Here is a 17,500-nt window from a genome sequence, read left to right as displayed (position 1 = left end):
GAAGTGCAGGCGAGACTGCATCGCGGGATGAGTGCGAGAGTCTCCTCGGATGCATAATTCCAGCTGTGTCTCCTCACGTGGGGCCGGCCAGCTCAGGTGTTGGGGTCGGGCTCAGGTTCCCGGCAACACACCTGCTCTCCCTCTCGCTGTCAGATTGTCATGTGCTTCCTCCCGCTTGGGCTTTGGGGATTCCCCGCAAGCGCGATTGACGGTAATCAGACAGCCTCGGTTCGAGATGTCGTTCTAGCCTGAAAATACGATAAAGTGGGGGCTTTCGTAGGTCTTCGAGGGGGAACTGCGGAGTGTCGTGCGCCTGGCAGCGTGGTAGGCGGAGATGACAACAAGCAGCTCCGTCGCATCCCGGCAGCCAAGTCGTACCTCCCCCAGTGGCTGCCTGGCGGTCAAAGCCACGCCAGTGTTGTGCGCTCGTGCTCGTGTGAAGGTGGGACGCAATATCTCTCTCGGCTTGGACCGCTGCTGGATACTAACAACGTCTTGTGCCGGCTTTTAAATATTTCAATCCACTGATCTCTCTCTCTCTCTTGTTTTTGCAAGGCTTTGTGCTTTCGTTAGAAGGAAAATAATTACAATGATAATCTGTATATAACGAAAGGGAAAAAAAATACAAGTGCATTTGATGTTTTTAAAGTGATGGAAGTGACGGCTTTACTATCTCATAGATGTGCATATTGATCAGATTTGCTTCATTAACGAGATTGTGCGTATTGCGTGTGTTGCTGAGAGTACGTGGTCAAAGTGTGGGTTTGTTGCGGCAGTGATGAAGCAGTGTTGCGGAGAAGCAGCAGCATCTCAACAGTCGCAGGGAATCTGACAATCAGCGCTTTCAAGCACGTCATTATCTTCTTAATATGGTACGGTTAACTAATTACCAGGGGCGCTCCCCGCTTGCATGCTCGTCTTTTGTTTGTTTGTTTGTTTGGTTGATTGAATGTTTGGGTTTTTGCAGTGGGCTTTGGAGTGGATTAGAGTGTTGTGGGATTTTTGTTGTTGTTGTTGAGGGAGGTATGTTTCGGGGAATGTATAACTGAATTGCATTCCGATTTTTGTGTGAGAATCTGCACCTTGCCGGAGTAAATTCGGTGGTATGGTTATGTGTGTGGAAATAGGTATTACGTGTGTTTGACAGTCCCTCGGGCGAAGGGTCAGATCGCATGAAGCGGAGGTACCTCGCGAGCAGTGGGAACAGAAGACTAATATACCCATAGACGAGCATTGTTTTGTCACGGTTGACGAACGAACGCGGAACTCCGTGGGGGCAGCGGGGTCGTTTTTTTCCCTCTTTTTCTTCTTCTTTTTTTTTAGGAGTGTCGTGTGTGAGGTGGAAGGGAAGCCAATTAGTATTGTCTCGGTGCTACCGCGCTACGTCCCCGGGTGCTAGACGTGTCCCGAGGAGAGAGCAAGGGAAAGGCAGCCCCGGGGTTCCCACCTGAGCTGCCGAAATGTTCCCCCGAAGTCCCGGAGTTGTCGAGTCGCCGTGTTTGGCCTTGAGAAGTTCCGACGGGCAAAGTTCTCAGCGATTGTCTTTTTTTTGTGTGTGTGCGTGCGTGTGCGTGCGTGCGGGCTTATTTATTCCTCCTGCTCGAATTATGCGTCGTAAAGGCTTGTTCAGGTACGTGTTAGACCCATGTGTGTGGGGGGGGGGCAAGGAGGAGGGAAAAGAGGGGGAGGGGAAAGGTGAAGTGTTTGTTATTGTCTACGTCGGGTTGGCGAAAGGGGGAGTAGCGAGTAACGTTTTTCGCTTTTGTTCAGTCGCGAGGTTTATGCACGCCCGGCTGCATCGTCCGATTTCCCCGATAGAATCTCGGTCGTTGGCGCCGTAGACATGGTCATCGGGAGGCAACAGGTGATAGAGTTCACCATTGCGGACGATTTTCTTCCTCACCGTGAGTTACCGAGGACGACGAGGCGACGAGTTGTAAAGCAATCAAAGGAGCTCCTGTGAGGGCGAAGGGTGGAGGAAGTGGTGTCGAGGTGGCCGTGACCCTCCTTGACCCGAGCGCCGGATGTGTTCCTTACCCCGCCCCCTTCCCCCCCCCCTTCCCCTTGCCCCGCCCACCTTCCTCCTCCTCTCCTACCCCCCCCTCCCCCTCCTCACCTTCCCTTACTCATACCTGCCTGACTGTCTGATCACCTGCTTACCTGCTTGCTTACCTGTGCTTGTCTCCTGTGCGGTTTGTTTGTGCCGGCGCTTTCTCCTTTGCTATTTCCTGTCAATCCGTGTGTGTGCTTGCAATCGTTGTGTGTCCTGTGTGCGTTTATGACGTTATCCGATCCGGAAGCGTGCATGTCGGAATAATGTGCACTAAGGTCTATGTGAGTATACTTATACTATAGTTACCTAGACCTTGCTGGGCACTACATCATCCACCGCAACGCCCTACCATCCTTGCTCTCCCTCCCCCGTGACCTCAGCATCACCCTGACCCTTGCATGAACCCTTGCACGGTAACGTCCTCTTTAATGAATTATCTCGGGCGGTGTGGGTGGAGGTGGATGGGGGGGGGGCGTCCCCGGCCTGGTGTTGACGCCTGCCTAGTTGATTCTGCCGTGGGATACTTTGGAGCTACTTCCGAGGTGGGGCTTCTTAGGGAATCACCGGCTGCGTGCTTCTGTCTCTTCTCTCTCTCTCTTTCTCTCTCTCTATCTATCTATCTACCTTTCTCTTTCTCTTTTTCTCTTTCTCTTTCTCTTTCTCTTCCAATTTCTCTTTCTCTCTTTCTACCTCTCTCTTTTTCTTTCTCTTTCTCTCTCTCTTCTCTTCTCTCTCTCTCTCTCTCTCTCTCTCTCTCTCTCTCTCTCTCTCTCTCTCTCTCTCTCTCTCTCTCTCTCTCTCTTCTCTCTCATCTCTCTCTCTCATTCTCTCTCTCTCATTCTCTCTCTCTCATTCCTCTCTCTCATTCTCTCTTTCTCTTTTTCTCTTTTCTCTTTTTCTCTTTCTCTTTTTCTCTTTCTCTGTTTCTCTTTCTCTTTTTTTCTCTTTCTCTCTCTCTCTGTCAGTCTCTCATTGTTTTTGCGCGACTGCAATGCCCGCTGTATAAGTAATGTGTAATATGAATTCCTGTTTTTATCGTTTAGCTTGTATCAGTTCCCATGTGCTTCTGAGTAGATGTTATGTTCGCGCTGCATGTTCCGTCTCGTGACATCCTTCATCTAATATTAGAGTTCTTGTAAACATAGTCGGGATATCATGCCAGGGGAGTTTACGTTAATTTTCCCATTGGTTTATGGCTCTTCTGTCCACGAACGCCTGCTCAATCCAAGAGCGTTCTGACGATAAACCTTGCTGTTGCGACTCCTTGAGGGATCCGTCATGCACTACCGTCTGTGCGCTGGGAAACGTGTTCGGATTTACGTATGCGCCGGCGCAGATCCTTCGCCGCCCCCCCCCCCCCGCCCGTCGCTCGTTTGCCTCCCTCCCTGTTTCCTCCTTGTCCGTTTGTCTAGCTGTTGGAGGTACCTATGTCCTCTTTGTTGTTGTCGGTGGTGGACTGACATGATAATGGTGATGATAGTGATAATTATTGTTATTAGTTTTTCGCCTTGTTAGTGAAATTATCGTTACAGTTGCTCTCCTTTTTCCCCATGTGGAGTTCGCGTAATCACTCGGTGAATATAATGTTTGTAGATTTGAAAAGCCCACCATTAACAACTGATTGGTAAGGTTGTGAAGTTTTAGCGAGTGTCTGAATTTGAAAGGAAGTTTTATTTCACGGGCGGTGATGGTGCGGCCGTGTGAAGAACGCACGTGCGGCGTGTTGTCACAGCCAAGGGCCTTGTCACGGCGGTGTCACTCGTTTGGGTTCGCCAGGGTCTATCCAGGGGTTCGTCACAGGTCAAGATAGCGGCTTGTCTTTGCGGTGTCGACGACTCACGGGTCGCGGCCGTGGATCCGTATCTTATACCGTTTTCGTGTGGATTAAGTTTTTTTTTTGTGGGATTAAACCTGGTTGTTATTGATATGACCAGCAACCTCTCAGAACGTTAGGAGATTCCTGTACTTCCACGAACAAGTACTTTTCTCGGCGTAATTCTTTTCAGCAACTCCGTCGATAGAGCTCGAGATTAAGATCTTTCGCGGGCCGTTGTTCTTCGAGGAAAAAAGGGGGGGGGGCAGTTGCCAGACGCTGCCTGCGGACTCGGCTTTCATCGGCAGTAAGCAGGTGTTACACGGCGCTGGATGTCCCGCCCTGGGATCTCGACTCCGGGACGGGGCGAAGGAGGATGTTCCGAATGTTCTTGGGATGTTCTTGGTGGTGATATTGTTTTGTTATCATTATCGTGATCGTTGTTATCGTCATCGCCGTGTCCTTTACCTTTAGTCATTTCAAATTTGATGCTAAAGTCAGTTATTATTTGTAATTAGAAGAATTAGCAGTGGCGGTTGAATAATTGCGAAAGACGGATTTATGTCAGATGATTGATTCATTTTAGATAAAGAATAAAGAATATGCTAATGAATGTTAATTCTCAGATCGTTTGCGTGTTCGGCTGAAAAGAATACGTGAATCTCTCTCTCTCTCTCTCTCTCTCTCTCTCTCTCTCTCTCTCTCTCTCTCTCTCTCTCTCTCTCTCTCTCTCTCTCTCCCCTCTCCTCTCTCTCTCTCTCTCTCTCTCCCTCTCTCTCCCTCTCTCTCCCTCTCTCTCCCTCTCTCTCCCTCTCTCTCCCTCTCCCTCTCCCTCTCCCTCTCCCTCTCCCTCTCCCTCCCCCTCTCCCTCTCTCTCTCTCTCCCTCTCTCTCTCTCTCTCTCTCTCTCTCTCTCTCTCTCTCTCTCTCTCTCCCTCTCTCTCTCTCTCTCCCTCTCTCTCTCTCTCTCTCTCTCTCTCTCTCTCTCTCTCTCTCTCTCTCTCTCTCTCTCTCTCTCTCTCTCTCTCTCTCTCTCTCTTACTTTCTCATCCTCCCTCTCTTGTTTCCCCCTCTGCCCTCTCCCCATCATTATTTATATTATGTCTATTTATTTATATAAGGGAGATGATGTATTACCCACTCAAGACTCGGTTCATGCGTATTCACCTGTGAGAAGACGCTGACGGTGATAGTGACCTTGAAGTGTCACCGCCACCCGAAACAGGATGTGATGTAATGCACGCGGCGCGATCTTGCACTTCCGACTACTTCTCTCCTATTTCTCTTTATTTTTTATTTTTCTCCCTTCTCTCCGTCTAATTTTTTTTTTTGTCTTCATTTTTCCATCTTCTATTTTTTTCTGCTTCATTTTTTATCTTCCTCCGACTTTTATATTCTTTCCTTTTTCTTTCTCCTTTCCTTCGTTTTGCAGTCCGTCCCACTCTTTTCTCTGTTTTTCTCTTCGTCTTGCTCTTTCTTCTCCTCTCTTCTGTCACTCTTCATCTCCCAACCTTTTATATTTCCTCCTCTTGCTCTTACTTCTTTTCATCCTTCCTCTCTCTCTCTCTGTTCACATATTCAATTATTTGTCTATTTACTCTTTACTTTTTATTCACATATTCAGTTATTATTGTCTGTTTACATTCTATTTATTCATGCAATAACTTATTTGCCTATTTACCTTCCTATTTTTTTCTTTTCTTCTTCTTCTTCTTCTTCTTCTTCTTCTTCTTCTTCTTCTTCTTCTTCTTCTTCTTCTTCTTCTTCTTCTTCTTCTTCTTCTTCTTCTTCTTGCAAAGCAAAAAGGTGTCAGAGGGAAGCCCAAAGCCCTTGGTGCCTCCGCGTGCCATGCGACCCCTTTAACGAGCGGGTCTCTCCGGCACCCACGATCGCCGACGTACCTCTGGCCATGGGCTCGTCGTCTCGCTGATCCCTCGTGGTTAACGAGTGGCGGCTGGGGTGGTGTGTTTTATGTGCGTGTAGGGTGGGGGTGGAGGGGGGGGGAGGTAAAGGGGTGTGGGGTGGATGTGGGTGTGCGTTTTGTGTGGGTCTGTAGTGTAGGTGTGTAGGGTGTTTGTGTGTGTGTGTGTGTGTGTGCGTGTCTTTGTCTGTTTAGTTCTGTGAGTGTGTAAGTGTGTCCGTTTGCGGTCGGCTCCGGTGAGCATTTTGACCGTCGAGGTATCGCTTACGTGTTTACGTGCTGTGATATTCGAAACGCGTTGGTATGGCCGAGTGTCGTTTTGTCTCGTACTAAGTCACGATTTTCATATATCCCTTCCCCCACACCTCGTTCCCTTATCTTTACCCATATCCTTACCCTAACCCTCATCCTAGCCCTTCACCCTCACCCTCACCTTCACCTTCACCCTTAAGATCACCCTAAAACTCAGGTACCTCATGTGACTCCCTCCTCCTCCTCCTCTAACTCTGCCCATCTACAGTTTTACTTCCTTCCCTTTCTTCCCTGTTATAATTTCCCATTTCATCACTTCCCCTACCCCTCTTCTCCCTTATATTCCCTCCTACCCTCTCCACTACCTCCCCGCTCCTTCCCTCTCCCCTCCTTCTGTCCTCTCCCTCTCCACTCTCTCCCCTCTCTTATCCCTTCCCCCTCCCACTCCCTTCTCCCCTCTCTACGCCCTCCCCTGTCCCCTCCTTCTCCCCTCGCCCCTCTCCCCTCTGTCCCTCCTTCTCCCCTCTCTACGCCCTCCCCTGTCCCCTCCTTCTCCCCTCGCCCCTCTCCCCTCTGCCCTGTACATCCTGTCGGGCGAGAAACTTTAAACTGGGTAATAGGGTGAAACTGGACACGGGAGGAAAGGAAACATGAGCTTTCAAACAGTGCACACGGCTTCTGTGGCTGTGAGAACTTCATCATCATGTTTTACCTCTCTGACCGTCCTTCTCTCCTCCCCGTCCCTCCTCTCCCCTCTCCCTCCCCGCTCCCCTCTCCCTCCCAGCTTTTTATTCAGCTGGCAGGCGATACGGGAGGGAGGGTTATGGGGTTACAATAAAGGTGTGGATTTTGGGTTGTGGATCAGGTGCTTGTTTCCCTTTCCTCGCCTTCGTCTTCTCCTCCTCCGCCTCCTCCTACTTCTTTTCTTCTCTTCCTCCCCCTCCTCCTTCTATTGTTTATTTTATCTTCTATCCTTTATTTCTCCTATCATCCAATCCGTTTCCTCCTCGTCCTCCTCCTCCCATTAGGTCTTTTCTCTTTTTTTCTTTCCTTTATTCCTCTTATCCTCCAAATTGTTCCCTCCCCACCCCCTTCCTCCTCCTCCTCCTCCTCCTCATCATCCATCTTCTTCTTGAGCTGATCGCCGAGGTGAGATAAAGACTTCAGGAAGATAGGGTGGGGTGGGGGGTGGGGGGTAGCTTGTCTTGGTTTCCTCCTAATCTGTTCCGACGCATTTTAATCTCATTTCCTTTCTTGATTTGCGGAAGTGGCACGCGCAATCCGTTCTTAATGGGCGTGAATTGCCTTTTGTCTTCGCGTACAAAGGATTCGTTCCGGAAACAGCGACGGCGGTTGGAGAGTCATCGCTAAGGGGTGTTTTAGGGGATCTTCCCTTGTAAATGGGAAGGAGACAATCGAAAGGAAATCCTTGGCGAAGTTCCCCCAAAGATCGTCGGTATCAGAGGCTGGAATTAAATTTTATGATGGATATTTTTTTCCTTTCCTTTTCCACGAGAGCAAAAAAAAAAAAAAATAAAAATAACAGCAAATAACAGGCGAGTACAAAATGCTGATGTAGTTTTTCCTTATTGCTGTATTTAGAAAAACTTTTTTTTCCAGACCCAGATTGAGAACCGATATGAAACCTTAATTAAGAGCTGAGGATAGCAAGCCGACACCCCGCGAAAACCTCGACGAAGCCTTGAACTAGCGATGTCAAGGTCTTCGCTTTGGCCGGGAGGTGTTAGGGGGGAGGGGGGTGGGGGTGAAGACTTAGGAGGGAGGGGCTGGGAGAGGGAAGGGAGGAAGGGGTTGGGTGGAAGGGAGGGGAATGGAGACTGAGGAGTAAAGAGAGGGAGGGGAGAGAGATGGACGGGAGTAACGACTGAAAGAGGGGAGTAGGGGAGGAGGGTGATGGAGACAGGAGATAAGGGGAGGAAAGCTGCAGCGGGAGTCAAGAAAAGAAGGGGATAGAAACTTGAAGAGGACGTAGGAAAGAGAGGGAAATAGAAACTGACGAGAGGAGTAGGATAGATAGAGCAGCAGAGACTGAAAGGGTAAGTGACGAAGAGAGGGGACTGGAGACTGAGGAGGGAGAAGGGACGAGAGGGGGGGGGGGGGAGGATCGGCTTGAAAAACGGGACACGGGCGTCTTGGGACTTCGGGGAGAGCGAGGGTGGCCCCTTCAGGAGTCATCAGGAAGTGTCACCGAGTGCGGGAGGGTGTTTTAAGAGACATGACCGAAAGGGGCGGCCTCTGCGGGTTTTCTATGGGGGTCTGTAGGGCGAGAGGGAGGGTGTGGGGAAGCAAAGGGGAGAGGGAGGAGGGAAGGGTACCTAGGGGGCTTTCAAAAGGTTAAGGGGTCAAGGGTAGGATAGGGGAAGGGAAGGTATGACATAAGTGGGGATTTGTTGAGTGGTGGGATCGCGGCCGCACGTGTCTCGCTGCGGTAGGGAAGGCGAGAGGGGAACAGGAAGGAAAAGGGGAGGCGGAGGTGGAGAAGAGGAGGGCGAGGGGAAAGAACGGAAGATGGCGAAGGAAGATAGCGTAGGGGGGAAATGCCAAGAAGGGAAAGCGAAGGGAGACAAGGAATAGTAGAGGAGAGAGAAGAAATGCCGAAGCAGGGAAATGCAGTAGAATAATGGACTGGTTAGTATATTGACTTGTTTATTTATATGTTTTATTATTATTGCTTGGATTTCCCAGGCCAGAGGCAAGAGGGAGGAGGGCATAGAAGCCATGTTGCCAATTGCAATGGGAATAGCACCGCGATGTTGACGGCGATAGGGTTGGCCTGGTTATTAGCTGGATGGTGAAGGTTTATGAGGCCGGAGGTGGCAATGAGCCTAGAATAGTGTTGGCAGCAGAAGGGGGGGATGGGGAGGAGGTTGATGTAAAGAGGAGGCTAGGGGAGGGTAGCGTGGGGGAGGGCTAGGTGTGTGGGCTTAGGGGGGGGGAGGGGGCGGTATGGCCTAGGAGGGAGGCTGGAGTAATTAGGAGGGCGGGGTCACCTGGTCGGCCGGTAGGCACATCCTGATGAGGGTTCTGTCCCTGGCCAGGTAGACCGCACTCAGGGGCGGTTTGCTCGCACTCACGCTGAAATGCACCGGGGCATCCATAAAGCGTGTGGATGTCCGTATAACACACGCACACACACACACACACACACACACACACACACACACACACACACACACACACACACACACACACACACACACACACACACACACACACACACACACACTCTCTCTCTCTCTCTCTCTCTCTCTCTCTCTCTCTCACACTCACACTCACACACTCACGCGCGCGCTAATTGGTGTAGCCCTCTATAAAGTTCGGGTGCATTAGGAAAAGAAGGATTTAAAAGAAAAAGAAATTGTGTTGGCCAAGCAGTATTGCAAGAATGATTTATAAGTATCCCTAGTGAAAAGGAAATCGTGTTCATGCAACAGACGGTTTATACGAGAAATACAGATAAACACTAGCGGAGAGGGAGGAGAAAGAGAGAGACAGAAACATACAGACACAGACAGACAGACAGACAGACAGGCAGACACAGAGACGGGAAGACGGCCTCGAACTCGCACAGGGGCGGGGCGGGGGGGGGGGGGGAGGTAGGCTTGGTTGTGTGGCTGTGGTATTCCTTCCAGTCTTGTCATGCGCGCGATGGCTCATCTCCGCGCAGTGCATGCATGGCGGCGCGTTGGGCGGTTGCAGCCGGCGGGGGGCGGGGGGTGGAGGTGTAGCGGGGGTACGGGTAAGGGTGTAGGGATAGGGGGGATAGGGGGAGGGCCAGGAAAAGGTTTAGAGGAAGGGGAGGGTGTAGGGACTGAGGAAGGCGGGGGAGGGGGGTGTACGAGGGGAGTGGGCGAGTAAGGGTGTAGGGATAGGGGGAGGGCCAGGAAAGGGTTTAGAGGAAGGGGAGGGTGTAGGGATAGGGGAAGGCGGGGGAGGGGTCTGGGGGAAGGGGGTGGGGAGAGGGAGGGCAGGAAAGGGTGTAGGACAGGGATAGGGCCGGGAGAGGGTGTGGGGAGAAGCGGGGGAGGGGAGGGTCCACCGAACCTTCATCGGATCCTCTTCCTCTCTGTCTACTTTGTCTGTTGATCTCTTTCTTTCTCTCTTCTTTCTCTCCCGTATCAGCTTTTCTCTCTCCCTGTCTCTCTCTTCGTTCGGTTTATCTTCCCTCCATATCTCTCTCTCCTTGTCTCCTCTCCTCCTTCCTCCTCTGACGAAACTGCTTTATGTCGACCGGGGAAGTCATGTTCGAACGACCAAGGGGGCAGTTTGCCGGCACCGCTGTAGCGCAACGGAACTCGCCGTCGGCCAGTCCTGTCGCGGCGCCAGCAGATAGGGGGGATGGGGGGGGGAAGGCCAAGGGGACAGAGTCATAGGGGGTACACATCAGACTTTTGTCAGTTTTAGTTCCCTCTCAATGGCAGGGATTTTCTATGACGTCCTTCTTTCTAATCTGTCTGTCTATGTGTGTGTCTGTATTTATCTGTCTGTGTGTCTGTCTATCTCTGTCTATGGAGGTGATGTGAAGAGGAGGATAGGCCTGGCTAGCAGGATACAGATTGGAATTGGTTAAAAGATTTTAAAAACATGAGGGGGGAATTGAGTTTGAAATAAGATCATACTTTTATCATTACAGCATTTAATTACTGCGTTTGTTTATTTAAATCTTTAAAAATTAATTGATGCTTCCTACATTTTTATACATATATTTCTAATTGCTGGTACTTCCCATATGTACTATACACAGATACACGCGCACGCACGCACTCACGCACCCTCCTCCCACTCTCATACAAACACTCACGCACGCGTTCTCACACTCATTCTCTCACTCACATACACACACGCTCACTCACTCACTCATACACACTCACTAACTCCTCTCCACACACACTCAAATTATCCATTCCTTCATGTCTGTACATTCTTTACAGAAGTGGAACCTCGTATTTATTTATGTATATATGTATATATATATATTATAATATTGTTGCTCCTATATTTAGTACATGTTTAGTCATTACTACCTCCTCCCACGCCGCCTCCAGTGAGGTGTCTCTCTCTTAGTCTTCTCGGGTTTGGGCGCTGTGGTAGTGGCCTCGGGGCACGCTACGCCACCGACGGGTATTAAGCGGGGGCATCGGTCATAGTGACGGGGGCGAGGAGAAGACAACAGGCTGCAGGGGATGATGGGTATGGTGTGAGGCGGAGGGGGGAGGGGGAGGGGAGGAGAGGAGAGGAAAGGGGATGGAAGGGGATTAGAGGAGAGGAGACGGTAGGAGAGGAGAGGAAAGGAGGAGAGGGGATGGAAGGGGATGAGAGGAGAGGAGACGAGAGGAGAGGAAAGAAGGGGAGGGGAGAGGAGAGGAGATAAGAAAAGAGAAAAGGAGAGGAGAGGAATAAAAAGGGGAAGGGAGATTTCGAAGAGATAAGGGAAGTGGGAGCAAGAGAGGCAAGATGAAAGGAGAGGGCGAGGTCGAGGAGGATGAAAATAGATCCAAGAAGAGAGAGAGAGAGAGAGAATGAAAGAAGGAAAGGGGGAAGGAATGGAACATGAAGAACAACAGATGATGGAAAGAAAAGAGTCTACCAGTCTTAACCACATCGTCGCTATCTTGTTTACCTGTCTGGCTTGTTCCTGCGATTTGGTTATAGCCTGTTTTTTCTTCTTCTTCTTTCTTTTATGTATGTATTTATATGTTCGTTAATTGAAAGAATATCTTCGAAGCAGGACCTCCACGGCATTAAAATACCCGCATATATAAGTAATATTACTTGTATTCTTAGCCAAATCACTCACGAGTCGTACACCGCTTAAGCATGTCCATAACCTCGAAGATTAGTCGGCTAAAAGTTCCGGCAAACCAAGCTGTTCCGGACCTTTCCAATCCCGGAAATGCAAGAGGAATCCGTTCAACAGCGATCGGTTGGGCTCCCTGGCCTTTGTTTATGCGTCTCGGGTCTCTCCCGCGAAGATGCTTTCATGTATAATTGGTTTATTCGGCGTCGAGGACGTGACTCAGCGCCTGGAGATAAGGGAAGCATTTCCTCGCCTGGGCTTGGGGTTGTTGGTGTTTATTTACACACGCGCGCGCACGCACACGCACAATGGCACACGCACACGAACACGCACACGCACCCGCACATACACAAACACACACTTAAAAAAGACTCAAATGTATTTACATAAATTATTGTGTTGTATAACATTATATCGGGCTACATTACTATATATTATTTTTGTTATGCCTTGCTGTATTATATATCATTGTTTTATTTTTATTTTTTTATTGTTTTATTTAGTATGTGTGTGACACGTTTTTGTTTTATGGATTATATAACATGTTTTTTAAGCCAACCGTCGGTATAGTTAGCCACGCGTAGTGTCTGTGTGTGTTCATTCATTTATTTATTTTTATTTATTTTTGATTTCTTTTCGTTTATGGGTCGTGCCCTCCTTTCGGGGTCTTGCAGTTGGCAATTTATTATTTTTTAAGCAGTCAGTAGGTCGTAATTTGCAATATTTTTATGGCTTTGGTTCGTTGCTTGCAGTCGGTAGGTCGTAATTTGCAATATTTTTGTGCCATTGAGTCATTGCTTGCAAGGAAGAACTTGAAGTGGTGTGAGTCACTTGTCTTTAAGGGAGGGGGAGGGAGGGTGAATAGAGGCTTGGGTGAGAGCTTTTTAAGTGGTTGGGGAAATTATATAATGATATGGCTGGATTTTTTTTCTTGGGTGGGTGAGAAGAGTGGACAATTGATGGGCACTGGGTTCTTTGTCTATTTTCTTTTCTTTTCTTTTCTTTTCTCCTTTGAGTGGATGAATGTGTCGTTTACACCTCATTCCTGTGCCATTTTTTATTTATTTATTTATTTATTTATTTATTTTTCGTTTACCACGGATCCTTATAAGATCCGTGTCAGATCTTTCCTGCTTCGATTTCTTATTCTCATTTTTCTTTTATGTTATATTTTTTGCGCCTCAGATTATTTCGTAATTCCATTTCTCTGTTTGTTTGTTTTTTTTTCTTTCTTTCTTTCTCGACACCCTTTAGCCTTTCTGTTTGCTGTTCTTAAGCTCGTTGACCTCATTGTTGCTTCAGATCATTCATACTAACCCTGTCCAATCTCTTCATCTTTCCTTACTTCTTCCTGTGCCCGTCTTTCTCTTCCTTCGCCCTCTTCTTCTTTTTCTTATTTTTCTTATTTTTCTTCTTCTTCTCCTACTCTTTCCTCCTTATCTTCTTCCTCCACTTTGTTTTTTTTTTTCCTTCTCCAACCCCCTTCGTTCGGTAATTCTATCTCCTTATCCCCTTCTCTTTTTCTGTTTTCTGTTACTTATCCTTTTTTCCGTTTCTTGTTGCACTTTATCCTTTCAAACCTTACGTGATAATCCCCCCGGACTCTCTCCATTGCACCCCTTCCCCCTCTCCTTCTCCTTATCACCGAATCCCTCGTGCACGCCCCTCGCCCATCCACGCAATCCTCCCCTCCTCTTCCTCCTCCTACTTACCATTTTCCTTTCCTCTTTCCTTTCTCTCACCCTTCCCCTTCTCCTTTCCTTTCCTTTCCTCTTCTCTTCTCTTTTCCCTTCCTCTTCCCCTTCTCATTTCTCCTTCTCCTTCCCTTTCCCCTCCTCCATCCCTTTCTACTTCCCCTTCCCCTTCCCCTTCCTTGACTCCTTCCTTTTCTGATTCCCTTTCTCTTTTCCCTGTCTCATTCCCCCTTCTCCTTTCCCTTCCTCATTTCCCTCCTCCTTTCCCTTCCCCTTCCCCTTCCCCTTCCCCTTCCCCTTCCCCTTCCCCTTCCCCTACCCCACCCCATACGCACGCCTTCCTCGTAGGTCGTAGGGCTGCCGCGCCCTTGCCTTGCTAACACCTGGCGAATTAGATCGATTATTGGTAATTTACGCCGCGTCGAGTTACACCAAGGGAGTCCCTGCATGGCCGTGGTTTTGGAGGGAGAAGGTAGAGGGAAGGAGGAGGAGGGGAGGGAGAGAATGGAGGGAGGAAGGAAGGAGGGATCTAGGGATGGGAGGGAGGGAGGGAGAAAGGGAAAAAGGCTCAGAAAAGGGTGGGTGGTGGAAACGTCCGATGACTGTTCAGCCTCCATAATCCCACTTTGCTGCCAGACAAAGCGAACACTCCGATTTGCAGAGATGGGCACGCACTCGTGAGCACGTGCGAGTCCCTCCCTCTCCGGTCGCCCCGCTGAAGGTAAACAAAACGGCGCGGCGGGTGTATGTACACGCGCTCAGTGCAGCCTGAACATATTTGGCTGATGCGAGTGCTGCGCCGGTTCTTTGTAACTTCAGGTTGATGGATGGCTTGAACAGGTTGCATTCGGGAGCGTTCAACCACTTCGGAAAAGAGGCTCCTCCGTTTCGGCGATAGCGGCGGTATCTTCGGCCACGTCATCGTCGATAACGGAAACCACAAAACAAGCAAAAACAAAGTAAAAATACCGCCAAGAAGAACTCAGGTGGTTGCATCACAGTATAAACAGTGGCATATCACGCAAGCAACAGTAATATCTATAATAGGTACGCCAACTACATAACGCCGCAGTCGACAACAGGAGAGCGGCATAATCAGCAGCATAAACAGCAGTAACAAAAAACCGCTGTCGTCCAATTTGCCCGAGCAACAGCGGCGGCGAGAGATTAGCATGCTGATGAAGGCGAAGGACGAGTCGTAGCCTTCTGGTGGCTATTTTGGAGTCGTGTAGCCCGGACCCTTAAATCTGTTAACGCGCTGAGTGTGCAAAATGTGTGTGGCAGACAGGGACCAGTCAGGACAACCCCCCCCCCCTTCCCCCCTTGGTTCTTCCTCCTCCCTCCCCCCCTTTCCCTCTCGCCCACACCCAGACGCCTTTGTACCATTCTTCTTCCTTTTATTTCTCCCTCCGCTTCCTCCTTACTCCTTCCTATCTAATCCCTCCCTCCCCTCCCTTGCACCCGTTACCCTCCCTCTTTCATATTCCAACCCACCACACTCGCAACACATCGGTAGTGTCACCCTGCTTCCATTCCCTTCCTCCTCCCTTGTCCTCCTCCTGTCCTTCCTACCTTTCTCCCTCCCTCTCCCCTCCCGTTTCCCTTTCCCTCCTTCCCTTCTTCCTCCCGTCTCCCTTTCCCCTACTCCTTTCTCCCTCTCCCCTCTCCCTCCTGCCCCTCTCCCTCTATCCTCTCCCTCCTGCCCTTCTCCCACTCCTTACTCCCTCCTCCCCATCTCCCTCTCCTTCCTCCCTCCTCCCCTCTCCCCTTCTCCCTCTCCTTCCTCCCTCCTCCCCTTCTCCCTCTCCTTCTTCCCTCCTCCCCTCTCCCTTTCTCCCTCTTCCCCGTCTCCACCCCCCCCCTCGTCTGGTCCTTGGCTGGCCCCGGCGGAGAGGTTTAACAAGTGACTCAGAGCTCATGGCCCGGGGGACGACGGCTCACTTGGGGAGGGACGCGATGAGAAGAGATTTGCCTTGCGTGTGGATTTTTATCTGTTCCTTTTTATTTAACGTTTTCTATTTTTGTTTTTTGACCTTTTTTAAAAATAATTTTTGGGTACTTTGTTTCTTGAAGTTCGGGATGGTTAGGTGTTTTTTTTGGGGGGTGTTGCTCGGTGTCTGAGGGTAGGCGGAGGTTTGATATTATGCAGGTACCTAAGTGTGAGGGTTAGCTTCCCTAGCCATTGTCCCTTTTCGTCTCTCTTTCTCTTCTTTCTACTCCCTTGACTTTTCCTTTTCTCCTTTGTCTTCCTCCTCCTCCTCCTCTTCGTTTTTTTTTCTCCCTCCTGCTCCCTCTTCCTCCTCGTCCTCTCCCCACCCTCCTCCTCCTCTCCCGACCCTCCTCCCTCTCATCCTTTTACTTTACTCCCCTCCTCCTTCTCTCTCCCCCCCTCCTCCTCCTCCTCCTCCTCCTCCTCCTCCTCCTCCTCCTCCTCCTTCTCCTCCCCACCCTCCCTCTCTTCCCCACCCTCCCTCTCTTCCCCTTCGGCAATAAAAGTAAGTAGAATCTCTTGCTTGCTTGAAAACGCCGCTGTCACTCGCGCTGTCGTAAATAATACGTCGCGGCGGCCGTTTCTCATGGCGCTCGGTGTGCTTGCGTGCCCCGGGATTTGTAGCACGTGGGATTGGATCGTGTGACGCGGCTATATATCGGGGTGAACCTGGCACCTGGTTGTTCCGCTCTCGGGCTCCGGAGATTGGAGCCTCGGCCGCGGAAGGAGGGGCTTCATCTCGCTTTGCGGGGCGCTGGGACTGCTCCTGGGCTGGGGGAGGGATCCAAGCGCGTCTCTTCTGGGATTGGTACTCGTGCTCGCATATGTCTATGTACACGCTCACGCAACGCCTGAACGCACGCACGCATACACGCAAACGCATGCACTCACACGCAAACGCATGCACTCACACGCAGGCACACACACACGCACGCACTCACACGCATGCACTCACACACACACACACACACACGCACACACACACACACACACACACACACACACACACACACACACACACACACACACACACACACACACACACACACACAAAAGAATAAAGAAACGAAATCGAGAAAGCGAACACACCTTTCATGATAATGATAACTTGCACCCCCACTGAAGGACAGGCACTGAAGCAGGTTACGGTATTGACGTTGTAGTGGTAGGGGGGTGGGGTGAGGGGGGTATGAGGGACGGACGAAACAGCAGTTGAAAGGAGGAAATGGAGGAGCGAAGAGAGACGGGGAAAGCAGATAATGCGAGCGAGGACCAGTGTAATAACTCTAAGGAAGATACATTGTGATTGTTCTGCAGAGTGAGGCAGGGATCCCGATGATAAGGAAGAGCGGGCAGATGGCGAGGCGAGATCTCCGCGGAGGATGACAGATGGTGGCGAGTGGAGGGCAGGGTTGGGGGGGGGGCGTCGCTTCGGTGGGAGGAGGGGCGTAGGGGCGTGGCTATGATGGGGGGAGGGGCGTAGGGGCGTGGCTATGATGGGGGGAGGGGGGTAGGGCGTGGATGGGAGGAGGGGCGTAGGGGCGTGGCTATGATGGGGGGGAGGGGCGAAGGGGCGTGGCTATGATGGGGGGAGGGACGTAGAGACATGGCTATGATGGGAGGATGAGGATAGGGGGGGCGTGGCTACGATGGGAGGATGAGTGTAGGGGGCGTGGTTGTGATGGGAATATGGATATGGGGGCGTAGCATCGATGGGAGGATGACTGTTAGGGGCGTGGCTGAGAAACAAGGATTAGTGTGGGGCAGGTCTGCGATTGGAGGACGGGTGTAGAGGCGAGGGGAGGATTAGTGAGCGGGGCGTGTCCACGGAGGAGGGATGCGTATTTGGGGTGTCTTTGGAGAGAGGATAAGCGTGGGGCGTGTCTGCGAAGGGAGGGGTGATTAAAACGTGCACAGAAGGGCGTTGGGAGCGGGCGTTACGCAGGCACCGGGGCGTGGC

At 50.5% G+C, this 17,500-nt stretch overlaps 1 protein-coding gene across 10 annotated transcripts in view; it reads left to right on the top strand.

The window, feature by feature from the left end:
- Window positions 1-390: 390 nt before the first annotated feature.
- Mical (Molecule interacting with CasL) overlaps window positions 391-17,500 on the top strand; it is a 138,193-nt gene continuing 121,083 nt past the window's right edge. For all 10 annotated transcript variants that reach the window (XR_011399277.1, XR_011399276.1, XR_011399275.1 and 7 more), the window contains exon 1: window positions 391-872. The gene's annotated coding sequence lies outside the window, so the exon portion shown is untranslated. The remainder of the gene's footprint in view (window positions 873-17,500) is intronic.

Source organism: Penaeus vannamei, chromosome 2, assembly GCF_042767895.1.
Source record: "Penaeus vannamei isolate JL-2024 chromosome 2, ASM4276789v1, whole genome shotgun sequence".
Classification (NCBI taxonomy): Eukaryota; Metazoa; Arthropoda; class Malacostraca; order Decapoda; family Penaeidae; genus Penaeus; species Penaeus vannamei.
Note: the sequence above shows the minus strand (reverse complement) of the source record. Positions and strands in the feature narration are given on the sequence as shown.